The sequence below is a fragment of the Gopherus flavomarginatus genome, chromosome 10 (genome assembly GCF_025201925.1).
Source record: "Gopherus flavomarginatus isolate rGopFla2 chromosome 10, rGopFla2.mat.asm, whole genome shotgun sequence".
Taxonomy (NCBI): domain Eukaryota; kingdom Metazoa; phylum Chordata; order Testudines; family Testudinidae; genus Gopherus; species Gopherus flavomarginatus.
Genome location: NC_066626.1, coordinates 80,073,512 through 80,086,307, shown reverse-complemented (window position 1 = coordinate 80,086,307; position 12,796 = coordinate 80,073,512). Strand labels below are relative to the sequence as shown.

The 12,796-nt window shown below is 54.6% G+C and overlaps 1 protein-coding gene across 1 annotated transcript in view; it reads left to right on the top strand.

Annotated features, from left to right (window-relative positions):
• Positions 1–12,624, top strand: part of GPBAR1 (G protein-coupled bile acid receptor 1) — a 29,371-nt gene extending 16,747 nt beyond the window's left edge. The window contains exon 2 of the transcript XR_007768397.1: positions 12,097–12,624. The gene's annotated coding sequence lies outside the window, so the exon portion shown is untranslated. The remainder of the gene's footprint in view (positions 1–12,096) is intronic.
• The last annotated feature ends 172 nt before the right edge of the window (positions 12,625–12,796 follow it).

Here is a 12,796-nt window from a genome sequence, read left to right as displayed (position 1 = left end):
CTTCAGCTGCCCCTCACTTCTGCTTCCCTGCTGGGGGCGCTCCGGGAGAATCTCAGCAGCATGGGAATCAGCAGGGGTGTGAGGAGGAGAGGGCAGAGCCTGGAGACATCTGGTCTGGCCTCTGCTGAACTCCTGGGGTGGGGAGCGGAATCTCCCTGAAGAATCACTGTCATGGGGCCGGTTGCCCTCCACAAGGAATCAAGCCCTCACTGGCCGCATGACGGCCCTATGAACTCTGACTGGGAGCCTGGGGTGCTGTGGGCGGGGGCTTATTGCCATTTGGTAGTGGAGCATCTGAACCCTGTAAGAAGGCTGCAGAAACAGTCCACGTGGGGCTCCCTGGTTAGGGAGGGGGAGGGGAAAGGGCCAGAGAAGGGCTGTGAGAGAGGAAAGGTAATGAGCAGGTAGCTCTCGGGGAGGGAGCGGGTAGTTTGAAAGCACTCGAGAAGGAGAGAACTAAAAGACTAGGGAAGGCACAAGGGAATGGAAAGACCGCTCTGGAGGAGGGATTGGTAACCTCAGTTTGGATGGGGAGGAATGGGTGGGCCCAGAAGGCCGGGGACTCATGACTGCTTTTGGGAAGAGAAGACCGAACTGGAGATGAAGACTGCTTCCAGAAGCCGGGCCAACCTGTGTTAGTTTTCAGTCCCAAGGCGTTGCTGACGAGGCCAAGCGCTTGTGTTGGACTAGTGTCCGCTGGGCAGAAGGGAACTGGAGCAGCTCACGGCTGTGAGTGCCAACTTCCGGCCAGACCAGCAATAAGCAGGGCAGCGACCCCCAACCTGGTGATATGTTCTAGCATTAGATTTCACCAAGCCAGTCACAAGTGTGAACTGCTAAAGCACTATACCCATCTCACCATGGAGTCACAGACAGCCACGCTGGGCACTCCAGTCTATCTCGCCACCCAGGCAAGCTGGATTTTGATAGCTGGTTGCTATACACCAAAGATCACAAAAATATCCAGGTTACGCCCAGTCTCAAGAGACCAGTCACTTACCCCAGGTCAATTTGCACCTTAGATCTCACACCAAAGGCAGCACTTTGTCGCCAGTGCTATAGCAAGCTAACGAAGATACACAAACGAGTTACAGTCCATGGTTTTAAAAGGTGACAGAGTTGTTGTAATCTGTCAGCTCTGAATGCCTTCTAGGGCTAACCCCGGTAGACCCTGGTGATCTCTGGTTCTCTTTCGTAGCTCCAGTTCCGTGAGAGACCAAACAGATGAAACCTATTTTTAGTTCCTTCTTCCAGAATTCAAGCTGATGGGACAAGCGCTTTTCCATGTAGCCTCTTCATGGGTGTGAAGGAGCAGTTGACACAGTCATTGTATTGTGATGTTCCACAATTGCCCATTGAGTTATGAGAGCCCTTCTTGATGGGCAGGAGATGGTTCCTCCTGACAGATTCACAGCAAACTTTTTTTACAGTTAGAAAGCAAAGATGTAAATGTTACTTTATAGCACATGATAAAGCTATTACAAGTACAATTAATGCAGGCAGCAGCTCACAAGCATTTCATAATGTCTAAACACTAAACACACGTTTATAAATCCAATACCTGTCTTAGCCAGACTAACACCCAGGTGAAACAGACGCTTTTCCTGCAATGAATTAGCCAGAATCACACAGGCCCAAACCCAGGGTGCGATCTTGGTCAATCACAGGCCACGTTTCCAACTTTGGTGATTTTAGCAGGAATCGTACGGTGTTGGATGTCTTACTTAAAGCCCCAGCATCTGGAGTCATGTGAATAGGGGAGCATCTCAGCTGTCTGTAAAAAAATGTGTGTTTAGCTCTTATGGCTGCGGAGAAAAACCTGAGTGCGTGAGTTAAGAGCTCCAAAGCCAGAAGGCAAAGAAAGGAAGGCAAAGTGTAGCTCTTCAAATCTCATGATTTTTAAGACAAGATGGAGATTTTTGACCCTATCTTGTGATTTTCGGCCCTATCTCATGATTTTCTAATATTTCTGGCTGGCAGCACCATGCACCTCATGACAAGAGCCTCTTCCATCTCCTAAGGGTGCAGGATTTCTAGCCTTCCCCAGAGAGGCACAGACATAGATGGAGATGACTTACCAGGTCCTAGCTGTGCAGGAACTGGGACAGGAGTGATCCTGCAATGAGTTCTCCAGTCTGGTTTTAAGTGACTCAAGCAATGTAGCTTCTATCATGTTTCTAAGTGCATGGATCTATCTCTCACTTGCAGCCGAACCGGCTTTTCTGATGCACTCGTCCCTTTGAGATTGGAAATGATCCCCCCAGGGAGCAACCGGAAAAAAACCTAGCTGCTGGGTGCTCGTAGCATGATGCCACCTCCCCAGTGTAGCAGTGAGGGGCATCGCAATGAACCCCTGGAAGGGCCCACCTCCGCAGCAAGTGCCCAGTGACCTTGCAAGCGGATTAGCTCTGCCCTTCAGCCTCCTTGTGCATGTGTCCCACAGAAGGGCAGGGAGCTGTACTCAGTGGTGAGCTGGAACCGGTTGTTAAATTTAGAAGCCGGTTTCGAACCGGTTGTTAAAGGGGTGGGCAAACTCCAGCCTGCAGGACCATCCTGTCTGGCCTGCCTGAGCTCCTGGCTGGGGAGGCTCCCCCGGCCCCTCCTCCAACTGTTCCCCTCTCACAGAGCTTCAGCGTGACGTGCCCCGGCGCCAGCGCTCTGGACCGCTCCTGGGCAGCTCTGCAGCTCCTGCTGCTTTGAGCAGCATGGTAAGGGATGGGGCTGCAAGCTGACCATACACGCTTCCCTGAGCAGCATGGTAAGGGGGCCAGGCCGGGGCTGGGAGGAGGGGTTGGATAAGGGGCAGGGAGTGGTTTGAAGGGGCGGAGGTTCTGGGGGGGGCGATCAGGGGACAGGGAACGGGGGGAGTTGGGTAGGGGTGGGAGTTCCAGGAGTCTGTTGGGGTGGTGGTGGATGGGATCAGGGCAGTCAGGGGTCAGGCAGTGTGGCAAGGTGGGTAGGGGGTGGGGTCCTGGTGGGCAGTTAGGGTGGGGGTTTTCAGGAGGGGTTTCAGGGGACAAGGAGCGGGGGGGGGTGTTGATGGGTTACCAGTTCTGAGGGAGGCAGTTGGGGCAGGATGTGGATGGCGGTCGGGCGGGGGGGGACACAGGCTGTTTTGGGAGGCACAGTCTTCCCTTCCCAGCCCCCAATACAATTTTGCAACCCCGATGTGCAGGGCCAGCTTCAGGGAGTGTGGGATCTGATTCGAACAGTTTTGACGGGGCCCTGGTAGGGATGACTAAAAAAAAAAACACGTTAAAGAAAAACACGTGGGGCTTGTACTCACTGGGTGGTGCTCTGAGTCTTCGGCGGCGGGTCCTTCACTCACTCCGGGTCTTCAGCGGCACTGAAGGACCCGCCGCTGAAGTGCCGCCGAAGACCCGGTAGGGAACCGGTTGTTCAGATTTTGGCAGCTCCGCACTGGCTGTACTCCCAACCGCCAGGCTGAATCCACCCTGGCGTAATGCCGCTCGCTCAGCAGAGCACAGCACCACCTGGAGGGGACTGGGCAACTTTTGTATTCCCTGCACGACAGGGGGAGAGACCTCGCCCGGATGGGCACGGTCCGGTTGCACATTCAAAGTCAAACTGAAGCAGTTAAAACCTGTTTTCATAAAATGCCATTTCTGAGTTGATCTCTCTTATGGTGATGTCCATCACTGTAGCATTGAGCCATTAGGCTGGGGTCACATTCCCTGCTATAAACCCCCGTTTGAGCTCTTGAGAGCAAGCCCCTTAGCAAAGGCCTTAGCCTTTTACATGGCGTGGGGAAGAGCCATCTGGAGTGAAACAGGACGCTCAGCCTGGGTTCAACGCAGCCAAATGTGTTTGGATAACTCTCGGTGTAGCAGGGGGAAGTGTGTGCATGGCAGATTAACCTCAACTGTGTCTCTTTAACCTGACCATTTTATATGAAATGTGGACCAGATGCTGCTCTCAGCCACTGGTGTAAGTGGAGTGACTCCGGATTCAAAGCCTGTCACACTATTTAATAGTGTCTCTGGCAGCCTGGATCACAAAATGCTTAGCAGCTACTAACCCCACCACACAGTGGACTCTGTAATGATGACAGGAACCAGGTGACTTTGGCAGGTCTAAACTGGGGTGCAAGGAACAGTCGGGCCCATGCCATTGTCTGTTTCGATTGTCAGCTCTGTGGGGAAGGGCCTGTCTCTCACCGTGGGTGTGTGCAGCTCCCGGCACAGGCAGCTGGGATCTCAGGCACTATCCTATCGCAATGCCGTCAGCACATGTGTCAAAGCAAAGGACAATTAAAACGTGCTGCAGGTAACCAGTGTTTCTATTGGCCTGCCCTGCGGCTAGATGTCTCCTCACAAGCCACTCTTGTGGCCCATGCTGGGAGAACAGACCAGCCATCATCCAGCCTGACTCGCTCCAGAAATGAGCTGTTGAAATAGTTTTGCTGGACGCCGAGTATTTTTGGACGCTCTGTATAAATATCAATGGTAAAGTGCTCTTTCCCCGACTTGGCTTCAAGTCCCAGCTGTGACCTCCTGCGTTCCCAGCCTCGATAAGCACCCGGGCTGCCGAATGTTCCCGGGTCTGTCGGCGCCTGCAGCTTGTACAACACGGTGTTGTCCTCTCTGGTGTGAGACGTGCCTTGCTTGTCTGTCCGGGTGGGGGACCCCCCAGGTGGTCTCTGGTGCTGTGTCTGTGCAAGGGGAGTGGACCACTGCTAATTGCACTGGTGTGACTGCATTGGTGAAAACTCCCACCATGCAGCATGTCCATGCAAGCCAGGCTGCGTCAGTCGCATCTTTGCCCTGTGTCCACACGGCCTGCAGCTGGGCTCACTCCTGGGATCCTGCCCCACAGTTCCTCCCACAGCCCAGTGGGACTGGGGGAGTAGAGCTCAAACTCCCATAATCCCCTGGAAAACCCCCATAATTCTGGTAGGAACTCCCATAACCCCCCCAGGGGCTGCTTCCGATTCCTCGGCCTTTTCTCCCCGTGCCTGCTGAGCGCCAGGCTCCCCACGGAGCAGAGGGGGTTGCTGCTGGAGCTTTGGGAAAGCAGCTGCTGGGTGGTGGTGGAGGCGTCCCAGCAGCAGCCTGGATGGGGTTTTCTTTTGCTACTGTGGTTATCCCACCTCCCGGCCTCCTCCAGAGACGCTGGTTCTGCATGGCCCTGGAAGGTGATGAGCAGAGTTAGTAGAGATCATAGACATGTCAGGCAGGAAGGTACCTCGAGAGGGTGTCCAGTCCCACCTCCCCCACCCCCCAGCACGGAGGCAGGACCAAGTAAGCCTTGTCCAGCCCTGACGGGGGTTTGTCCAGCCTGGTCTTAAAAATCTCCAGCGTTGGGAGCTGCACTGCCCTGAGTGTTAGAATGTTTTTCCTAATCTCTCACCTAAATCGCTCTGGGTGCAGATTAAGCCCGTTGCTTCTTCTCCTGCCTTCAGTGGGCATGGAGAGCAACAGATCCCTGGCCTCTTCAGCACAGCCCGTATTTAAAGACTAACCAGTTCCCCTTTGGGCTTCTGTTCTCAAGACCCAGTTTGCATAACTTTTCCAGTGGAGGCCGCCCCGGTGCCGAGCCGAGCGGGACCACACCCTCCCATGTCTTACATGCGACACTCCTGTTAACACCCCTGGAATGGGGTTCACCAGTGGCATAGCCAGGTTTTAAGTGTAGAGGGAGCAAATATAAAAAAGGTGCCCCCCTTGGTTCCTCCTCTGGCCACACCCCCTTGGCTCCTCCCGTTTCCCCCCTAGATTAACCCTGGGGCTGGCTCAGGACTCCTGTGGGCTTCCCGGGGGTGCGGATACCCCCCGTCCCGCCGCAGTCCCAGGAGAGTCTCTCCTGCCCAGCGCGCTCTGCAGGTGTCCCCTGCCGGGCTGTGCTGCCCTTCCCCACCCGCGGGGTCCCTTCCCCCCCACCCCGGGCTCCAGGCTTCTGCGCCGCGCCAGGGCCCCTGGTCCAGACAGCACATCCTGCACCCCTGCCCTGCGGGCCTGGCCCCGGGGAGCCCCTCGCCCGGACCCCCAGTGCAAGGCACCGGAAGCCCCCGCTTGTCCCCGGCCTGCTCCCCACACTCGGTGCGCTCCATGCAGGGCTTGTCAGCCAGGCGGCCTTAAAGGTGCAGGGGCCTTTGGCCTCCCCCCGCAGCATTAGCAAGGGGCGGGAAGCGCTTGGCCACCGAGCCCTGAGCTGCTGCCGCAGATGTTGGGGCCGCGCTGAGCGTGTGGCGCGCTGGCCGAGGAGCCGGCCCCCTCGCTCCTCCGGCAGCGCATGCCTCCCCCCATGGCTCCTCTGTCCATGTTGCTGCCAACGCCGGCCTGATGCCGCTATTTGAAAACATGCTGAGAGGAAGCGGCTGCTTCCTCTGAACCCCGCTAGCTACGCTCCGCCTTTTCGCAGCTGCCTCACATTGTTGCCTCCTGCTCCGTCTCTGACCCACACGACCCCCCCCCGATCCATAAACGTGGCGGTTGTAACACCAGATGCCCGTCTCTGCCCCGCCCCCCAGTGCCAGCACAGCCAGACTGGACTCGCCGCTCGCACTCCAGCGCTGTGTGTCCAGCCCAGCACGCTGGCGTGGGGGGGTCAGCTCAGCAAGTCTGGCTCTCCCGCCATTAAACATGCATGGTCAGACGCCAACGAGCCGTGGGCCAGACGTGGCCTATGAATAGGGTGACCGTATATTCCCAAAGGTAAATGGGACATCGAGTGGGGCTAGCCCTCCCCCTTCCTCACAGGGGCTGGCCTGAGCTCTGACCCCATCCACATGCAGGGCTGGCGTAGCTGCTTCTAACCCGCCCCCGCCCCCCCCCCCCCCCCACACCATGTTCCTCTGCACTTTTGACAAAACTGGGCATTTGTCCCGGTTGCTCTTGCCAGCTGATCCTGACAGCAGAAGCAAAGCAGATGAGGTGAAAGTGACCTTTCACAGGGCGCATTCCCATGGAAAATGTCTGTGTTGCAGGGGCCGAGGGAGATCAGCCGCAAAAGGCCCCCATGGAGAAAGGACGCAGCAGTCAAGCCGGATGTTAATTTTTCAGTCGGTGTGAGTCACTCACTGTCTGTGATGGGCACCTCGAACCCACCACGCTGGAGTCTGCATCCTCCTCTGGGCATGGCGGTGGCTCCTTTCTTAGCCTGTCCATGAAAGGGTCTCCTGTGCCCCTGCCCCCCACTGCCATGCAGCCGTCCTCAGGATCTCCCTCTGGGACCTTCTGGAGGTATTCCTTTCCCAGCCCAGAGGGGGGCGCTGTGGCACGTTAGACGCCAGAAGCCCATTGCCTGATGTGAGGCATGGGTTTGTGTGTCCATTGTGTGTAAGTTGCGTGTACATAGTCCCTATACTGTGAGCGTTGTGAACAGTGGTGGATTTAGAGTTGGAGGGCCCTGTGTGCGGCTTCATTTTCAGGGTCCCTCCCCCAGGATCCAGCCAAGAAAAAACAGTCTTGCTTATCTTCCCCCCCACACACCCCATTTTTCATTTTTAATAGTTGGGGTGCTGAAAGCCAGACCCGTCCACCCCAGGCACGGATCCAGACCTGGGTGTGGGCTGCGGGGCGGCAGCCAGGACCATAGACATGTGTGAAGGAGTAGGGGCTGTCTGTGTGGGGGATGGCAGAGCAGAGGGTGACTTTAGGTGAGGGACAGGTGCTCAGCCTGTAACCTGAGCTAGGCAGGGGGGAGGTGTGCCAGCACCTTTGCCCGGGAAGCTGGCCAAAGAAAGAGGCCAGTTGGAGGGAGTTGAGTTTAGTTTCGGTTTTGGGCTGGGTGGTTGGAATTCAGGGGACTAAGCTTGCTGAACCCCAGCAGGACTTGATTGAGGGGTCCTGACTGTGCCTACAATCTCTGCTCTAACCTGCATTCCTGTTGTCCAATAAACCTTCTGTTTTACTGGCCGGCTGAGAGTTACTGTGAGTCCCAGGAAGAGGGGTGCAGGGCCGGACTCCCTCACACTCCATGACAACATGGGACAGCAGCACAGCCCGGAGAGCCCCGGAGCGGCAGCCAGGACCCCAAGCACCTGGAGGGAGCACACAGGTGGAGCCATGGGGCTGTAGAAGGAGATTGGAGACTCCAAGAGCTTCTGGGCGAGGACAGCTTCAGGTGCCCTGGCGGCCCCATGCTGACCAGCCCGGAAAAGGTGCAGAGACCCGCATGGGCAGAACACCCACCTGAAGGTGAGGGGGGGTGCATGGCTCCATTGGTGGCCATCTGAGCGCCCCTCTGCCTCTGTTCGCTGTTCTCTGCTCTCCTCCTCTGGCCGATTCCCCTTAGCCACCGCGGCCATGCTGCAGCCCCCACGGCTGGGCTCAGGCACCTCCCTGCCTACCCAGGAGCCTGGGCACTTCTGTGCTCCTAACAATATGTTTTAACATAAGTGGCTGTAAGGATGCTGCCTTTGGTGGGACACTTCAGAGAGTATCAGTTCAGGACAAATTGCTTAGAGCGGGGCAGTTATTGACCAAGGCTGGTGGTTTTCCACTTCTAAGGCACCCAACCAGCCAGACAGAGAGGACTTCGGTCTCACCCCACTGGCTAAGCACAGGTCACATAAGCAATTCCCTTAGACCCTCCAGTTTCCCAGTATCACCACCAGTGCCACTCGTCCTGGGGACAAATGGTTATGAAAACCAACACCCCAGTAAAAGAAAAAAGGTTCTCTTGTTCCCAAAGGACCAAGCCGCAGACCCAGCCAATATACAAGTCATATCTTACCCACAAATCACACTGTTGCCAATCCTCTAGAATCTAATATCTAAAGGTTTATTCATAAAAAGAAAGAAATATAGATGAGAACTAGAATTGGTTCAATGGAATCAATTACATACAGTAATGGCAAAGTCTTGGTTCAGGCTTGTAGCAGTGATGGAATAAACTGCAGGTTCAAATCAAGTCTCTGGATAGCTGGGGTGGGTCATTCAGTCCTTTGTTCAGAGCTTCAGTTTGCAGCAAAGTCCCTCCAGAGGTCAGAAGCAGGATTGAAGACAAAATAGAGGGGTTTCCTGGGCCTTTTATATTCTCTGCCCTGTGGAAGATCACAGCAGCAAGATGGAGTTTGGAGTCAGACGGGCAAGTCACATGTCCCTGCATGACTCAGTTCTTTACAGGCCGACGTCACATACTAGTTTGAATGTTCCCAGAAAAGCTCAGATGTGGATTGGCATCTCCCAAAGTTCATTGGCAGTTACATGTTTCTTGACTGGGCACTTACTGAGAATAGTCCTGTCTCAAGAAATGCCCAAATGCGTCAGTGAGGCCACTTAGAATCAAAGCACATTTCGCTCCAAGTAGATAGCCGATGTTCATAACTTCAACTACAAAAAGGATACACACCGACAGACAGCATAATCATAGCCTTTCTATAGACACCTCACACAACAACCTTTGTACAATATTTGCTGTAAAAATATAACAGTGGTTGCAACAATGATCGATACGGTCCCAGGTTACGTCAGTAATGTCACAGTGGCGCAAAGCGGCAGCTCGGGCTCTGGGCATGGGGTCGCAGCCGGGACCCTGAGCGCGGGGTGGCAGCGGAGCCCCTCATAAAACGGGGGGTGCTGCAACACCCCCTGCATCCATAGTTCCCATGCCTATGTTTTGGGGTCCTGGGCCTCAGCACGGTACGTTTCGGAGTAAATCCGCTCCTGTTTGTAAAGTACCTGGCTAAGTGTGCATGCGGTGACATCGCCATCCTGTGGTGAGGCCCCTGGCTATAAAAGCTGTACTACTTCGGCAAGCCAGGGGATGTATACTTTCAGCTCTGGAGATAGAGGTATGGGTTACGGAAGCCCCAGGGTTCTGGGTTCTGGTCCTGCTGCTGAGAAAGCGGTGTCTATGTGCACACAGGTTTGGGGCCGCTCATGTGTGCTGCTTTCAGGGCTGCTGCAGGCTGAGCTGAGGAGATAGACAAATGCAGGTTGAGTGAGCCTAATAATTGGGAGCAAGTCATGACACTCAGGTGATGAGGCACTGATGCTGGTGGGGAAGGGTCAGAGAAGGGAAGGGCTAGGGGCTGAGACCCAGATTCAGGGGCCTGCTGCAAACCAGGATCTGCTGTCTTGCTCGTCTCTGCCACCTCGTTACCCACATGCTGAGCACGGGGTTGGGGTGGCTGGTGGCAGGGGAGGTGGAATCTCTGACCAGCAAGAGTCTCTATGGCCCTACCCTCAGAGGCGGAGGGGGTTGATCTCCAGGACCAGTTTCCTCTTGGCCAACATAGGACTGCGGGGGGGAGGGGGGGGGAAGGGTGTGGTGGTGTTAGGAAGGATTGGATTGCCTGGCATTAGGGGAGGGGATGTGGTCAGGACACCTGGGATCTATTCCTGGCCCAGCCTCCTAGCATGTGCCATGGCTGAGGATACGCACCAGGCCCGCGGCTTGGCTTCCTACAGCCCGTCAGCACATGAAGGATACTCTCCTTTTCCTGCGTTTTGGCCTTAGCCCTGATGATGATGTCCCACCCACCCACCGCAAAGGGGACGAATCGCCCTTATCCCTCCACAAGCACCAAACTGCCTTTAAAGGGCAAGGAATCGTCAATTTTGTTTCTGAAAAGCGCTAGTTCCGCAGGCACACCGCACGCCCGGGGGATGGGTCAGAAGCTTGGGGAGCTGCCATCAGACACCGCCAGGGGCTGGCAGACGAAGCCTTTCCTATAATAAATGAGGCTGATTGCAGCAGAGTAAATCCTGTCTCTTTGACATCGTCCAGGGCCCAGCCACAGCCTCCTCCTGATCTGTCCCCCCGACCTCATCCCCAGACACAGGGGCCCGGCTCATCTAGCCCACGCCGCCATTGATCCTTTCCTTCAGTTACATTTGTCTCTCTTCATATTTAAATTCTTAATTCAGTGTTTCCAGTTCACTGTCCAGGGCTCAGGCTCCATTCTTGCATGATTAAAGGAGCCATTTCCTCCTGCGGAGCAGCCGCACGACGAGCCCTGACACATGTGGGGAATCAGAGAACATCCAGAGTGCAGCCCCTGCTCTAGCATCCATCAGCTAGGGGCCAGCCCCAGCCATAATGGACCTTGCTGTCCTGCTAAGGACACTGGAGAACCTCATGTGTGGAGAGTGAAGAAGAGAACAGCATTTTGTCCTTCCAACAGAGGAGATTTGTGGAGGGATGGGGCTAGGACGCCATTTCCAAGCCCCCACCTCAAAATTCCCTCTCTCCCTGTTATTCCAACACCCAACAAGTTCCAACACCCGGATCTATCCCAATTTGGTACCCAGCCCCCATCTTAGAACATAAGAATGGCCAGACTGGGTCAGACCAATGGTCCATCTAGCCCACTGTCCTGTCTTCCCACAGGGGCCCGTAGCAGATGCTTCAGAGGGAATGAACAGAACAGGGCAATTATTGAGTGACCCATCCCGTCATCCACTCTTCATTTCTGTGTCAGATAATTCTGTTCTTTACTACAGTTTCAACCATTTTTCCTGGCACTGAAGTTAGGTTTAATGGCCTGTAATTGCCAGGATCACCTCTGGAGCCTTTTTTTAAAATTGGTGTTATTTTAGTTATCCTCTTGTCATCATTGATTTACCCCAGCATCTGGCTTCCCACAACTCCAATTCAGTATTGCCAAGCCCACGTGTTCAAAAATCATGAGGCAGGTGGGAAAATTGTGAGATTTTAAAGAAAAATAAATCTGTAGGCTTTTTTTATTTGGCTTTGGGTGTTAGATAATGCAGGGGCCACATTTGCAAGCTTTTCTCTGGAAGGCTAAATTTGTATTATTATTTTTAAATGAGAGCTGAGCTGCTCAGGGTAATAACACGATTCCAGTAGTTGGGGTCTTTAAGAAAACCTGCAAAATCACAAGATTTGCACTAAAAAAATCACAGGGGTTGGCCACACCAATTTCCATTATATCCTTCAGCTCCATGGTCCCTACATGTCCTCCACCTCTGCAGTCCCCACAGGTGTTGCAGATCCTGCCAGGGTAATATTGTACCTAACACACTCTCTCTCTCTCTGTGTGTGTGTGTGTGTGTGTGTGTGTGTGTGTGTGTGTGTGTGTGTGTGTGTGTGTGTGTGTGTGTGTGTGTGTGTGTGTGTGTGTGTGTGTGTGTGTGTGTGTGTGTGTGCGCGCTTCTCTCCCTCTAGTGGCTGGTCTCAACAATCATAACTGCCTGCTGCTCGAGGAGAATGCCCCAAGCCAGCAAGGATCCTGCATTTCAGACGCACACTGACACCTCACAGCTGCTGGCTGGCTGCATGGTTGCAGGGATGCTGTTCAGCAGAGGTGCACCGGACTGATGGGAAGCAGGTGAACTGCTGGATAAGGAAGAGGGAAAAGGCAGGAATTTCCACCTGCTGCCCTCTCTGTACCTACATTCCTGAGCAATGAGTAAAGGCAGAAATGGGGCAAAGAGCATTTTTATTCTGGTCTCTTTTCAGCCGTTTCATTCTCCCCTTATTTGGGCTCACGCAAGAGGAGAGGCTGGCTAGCACAGGGAATCCTGAGTAACACCCCAGTGGGCAGCTGGAATTGACAGAGAGACGCTACAGAACACAAACGGTTACAATTGCCTCTTTAACAGCCCTCTTCTTTCCAGGGAGCTCAGCCCACCAGGAGCAACCGGGATCACAATTACACATATACATGGGCAGGAAGATGGTTGAGAGACATGGAGCATATTCAGCTGTGCAAAGTACCAGGCGTGCCTGACGAAGAGTGTAAACTCCATGGGGCAGGGACATTATCTGACACCCCCCCTCACCTGGGTGGTGGAGCTCCTCCCCTCCCCACACCCCTGGGGCACGTGGGGAATTGACACACAGAGAGAAGCAGTGATTTGTCTAA